The sequence below is a fragment of the Impatiens glandulifera genome, unplaced genomic scaffold (genome assembly GCF_907164915.1).
Source record: "Impatiens glandulifera unplaced genomic scaffold, dImpGla2.1, whole genome shotgun sequence".
NCBI classification, from domain to species: Eukaryota; Viridiplantae; Streptophyta; class Magnoliopsida; order Ericales; family Balsaminaceae; genus Impatiens; species Impatiens glandulifera.
The window spans coordinates 10066-14431 of record NW_025919109.1 but is presented as its reverse complement, the minus strand read 5'-3'; the positions used below and the strand labels follow the sequence as shown (position 1 = coordinate 14431).

Sequence of the window (4366 nt, the reverse complement as noted above, 5' to 3'; positions counted from 1 at the left end):
AGGCTCAAGTTTGGCTCGATAGGCCCGCTAAGCTCGAAGCTCGAATTTAAATATATCCCCTCCATAATCTTGGTTTGCTTCATTACATTCATTCTTTCATGCTTCTTTAGGTTATAAATATCTTATATTAAAAAAATATAAATCACCATTCATAAATCACTAGTTCAAAAAAATAATATTTCATATCCTTAGTTACATTTTAATAAAAAAAAAGACAACCATAAATCAAAATATAGCTCATAAAACATAAAATTTCAGCAGCATGCGTCATGCGTGTTCATCTCAAATTTCAGCAATATGCATGGTCATCTCAATAAAAAATTCCCGATCATATCACCTGTATTACTAAATACATTCATTAACATAAAGTTATAGTATGCTCAAATAATAATATAATAATTACACTAGAAAAACAAATTAAACAAATTAGAAATAACTAAAATATAATTTACCTTAAGAGTGGATGTTAAAAGAATAATTTCTTGATAAGTTTTTTCCTTCTGTAAAAAGAAATAATTATATAAGTGATTAAAATTTAGTTTCTAATTTAGATAACTAATAATGAAACTTAACGTACCTTATTTGATCCCTCCAATATGTCAAAATCATTCCAAACTTCTGAAGTTTTTTTCCTTTTCTTTGTTTGGAACCCTTTGATCCCTCCAATATGTCAAAATCATTCCAAACTTTTGAAGTTTTTTTCCTTTTCTTTGTTTGGAACCCCTTATCCTGTTTTTCTTCGTTATTTTCTTGTGTGTCTTGTTGGATGTAGTTAGGAAGAACCTCATTACTTTCAACTACACCGATATTTATATTAAGTGGAATTAATGTCTCTTCCATAGACATATATTAATATATTAAGAGATAAATAAATAAAATCAAAACAAACACAATGAGTTATGTCAACAACTACTATATAAATTTAATGCTTAAAGAGAGCAATAACTGAACAAGATTTAGGGTTTTATCGGAGCGAGATTTAGGGATTCGAAACGAGATGTAAGCTTGTTGAAGAAGTATCAATGGACAGTCTCTTGAGTCTTTTTGCAAAATAATTTTGAAAAATAAAATACTTTATAGTATAATAAAAATACCTTTATATCTTATAAAATATAATATATTGAGATTACATATATTAAATAATATTACAATATAATTATATTTTTTTTATTTATTTTTTAAAATTTATATTTCTGTAATTAAATTAATATCAATATATTCATTTCCTTATAAGTATTAAATAATATATATTTTTTAATTTAGACTATCGACAGCAGAGTATCAAATTTTTTCATTTAACACTCTGCCACGTCAGCTTAACACCTATTTTAACACCCACTTTTTAGCATATCCTACAACATAGTGTTATTCAAGGTATCAAAATTACTTTTTCACTTTCTCTCACTTCCACATCATTTATACATAATTTCATTTTTTTAACCACAAACAATATTATTCATCACTTGGTAAATCAAACATACAAATATTATTTAAAACGAAGAAGAAAACAAACACTCTAAACATTGGTAATTTATTAAGTAGTGTTTTTAAAACTCTAATCGAGAGTTGTTCCAAATTTATTCCAAATGTGCATGACAAGATCTTTCTTCAATTGAATATGTTGTGTTTTGTCACGTAGATCGACCCTAGTATGAATATTTGATTCAGATCGTCCTTGAACATGCACTTGAAATTGAGGTAGCACTTCTCTTTAGACATTAACTGAGGAACTAGACCCAGAATTATTCGAACGTTCGAAGTCGATATTTTCCCAATTTCGTGAATACGAATCTCATTCATCCTCCACAATCATATTATGTACAATTATGCATGCCCTCATTATTTTACCTAGGCCATCAATATTCCACATCCTAGCTGGTTGGCGAATAATAGAAAACCGTGCTTGGAGTACCCCGAATGCACGTTCTACATCCTTCCTGCATGCTTCTTGTTGTTATGCAAACAACGCGCTTTGTCTCCTTGAGGCATTTGAATTGATTGGATAAAGATGGGCCATTTAGGATAGATTCCATCAACAAGATAGTAGGAAAGATTGTATTGTCGACCATTCATAGTGAAGTTCACAGTAAGAGCTTCACTAGACTCAATGTCGTCAAATTGGTGACCTGTCTAATACATTAATATCGTTCAATGTTCCAGGCATGCCAAAAAAAGCATGCCATATCCACAAATCATAAGATGCCACTGCCTCGAGGATAATTGTTGATGTGCCCTTGTGTCCATTAGTAAACTTCCCTTGCCAAGCCTTAGGACAATTCTTCCACTCCCAGTGCATGCAATCAATACTTCCAATCATTCCAGGAAAACCGCGCTCTTGTCCAACTTGGAGTAACCTCTGCAAGTCTTCCCCATTTGGTCGTCTTAAGTATTCATCTTGAAAAAAGGCAATTATTGTTTCGCAAAAAATACGAGTGCACTCAAATGTAGTGGTTTCTCCAATTTTCACATATTCATCACAGGCATCCCCGGCTACTCCATATGCAAGCATGCGCATGGCAACTGTACACTTCTAGATCGGTGTCAATCCAAGCTTTCCTACATTATTCCACCTTTGGGTGAATTAATGGTTGTAATTTGTTACGGCTTCTACAATTCGGAGAAATAATTGCCTTCTCATACAAAATCTATGTCTAAATTGCATTTCAGTATAAGTGCATGGCTCATCGAAATAGTCGGCCATGACCTGATGGGCAGCTCCATGGTCCATGTTTATAGAATTTCTTTTACGTGATCGATTATTTCGCCTTTCAAGCTCTTCGAGAAGTTCTTTTTGCCTTTTGAGTAAAGATTCCTCCAACTCCCATTGTTGTTGAATCTCTTCGAGATTGAAAGGGTTTGGGGGAATATCCATATGATGATATGAAGAAAGGTGATACAAACAAGGATGATAATATGGTGGAAAATTTCATAATTTTTTTGGTGTCCAAATGATACAAACCAAGTCTCTATTTATAGACCTCGAAAAATAAAAAATAATGATATATATATATATATTTTTTTGGATCAATTATTATGCAAAAGTATATTTAAAATACAAAACAAAAACAAAAAAGTAACCACCAGCGCTGCCACTTGGCACGCTGTGATTGGGCCACATCAATTTGGTCCCGTATCAAAATTTGATACCCATATTTTAACACTTAATTTTGATACTCTGCTGCACAATTTGATATTATTTTAACACTCATTTGATATCTTATTTGACACCCTGCTGTGGATAGTCTAAATATTACTCTGGTATATCTTGATACACCAAAATATTGAAAATCTCATTCCTTTTATGTACCAATAACTTTGGTATCGGTATAATAAACAATAAGCCCATAAATAGTCTTATGGGTGTTTTAAATTTTCATTAAAAAATAAAATATAATAAAAAAATGATTAGGCTCGAAAAAGCTTGATGAGCCATCAAGCGAGTCTTACCTAAGCTCGAATTCGGCTCGAATATTAAACGAGCTGGTTCGAGCTCGGCTCAAATTCAATTTTGACCGAACTCAAATCGAGCTTTGACCGAGCGGCTCAACTCATTTGCATCCCTAGTTAAGTCTCAATTATGTAAAGAGTTATACAAATATTATAGTTTTTATATTTCACTTGTATTAATATATTTAACCCATTTTGTTCTTGTCTTCTTTTTATTATTTTTATTTAAAATGTTTTTAATATTAGTGAGTGAATCTAAAAACAAAAAGACATAGTGCTCTTATTGTTAAATAAATATTATAATTATAAGAATGCCTATAAATTCAATTTAATATATTAAAATATTCTTATTGTTAAATAAATATTATAACTGTTATAATAAGTGTTTAATTATAAGTAAACTAAAGATTATCTTGAAATTCAACATTATAATAAGTGTTGAATTATAAATATTATAATAAGTATTTTCTATACCGCAAATATTATGTAAAACGCGATTTACATGATTTTAAATAAATTTCAAACCAACGTTTCACACGAATCTGTGAATTGTTTGACAGTAGAGAGTTGTACAATAGATATCGTGTAAAACACATTACAAAAAAACGGTTGTAAAACAACTCTCTTGTAAAACGCTAACTATCGTGTAAAGCGCGTTTTACAGGAGAGCAATATATAATGGTTATCGTGTAAAATATAAAGCTGAATTATTTGATTCAAAAGTTAGGATAATTTATTATTTGTTATTTGATTAAAAATTGTATTACACATACATTGTTCACTCTCTCTATGCAAAGTTAAATAATCTCATTTGAAGGTAAGTATAATCTTTTACCCATTCTCCCCTTACAAACTTTGGCACAAATAGTTTATAATTCCTAATTATCTTATCTTTCTTTTTTAACTTTGATTTAATTAT

General features: G+C 30.2%; 1 pseudogene; it reads right to left on the bottom strand.

Moving 5' to 3' along the window:
- Positions 1–1555: 1555 nt before the first annotated feature.
- LOC124917438 lies at positions 1556–2872 on the bottom strand (annotated as a pseudogene).
- Positions 2873–4366: the final 1494 nt, after the last annotated feature.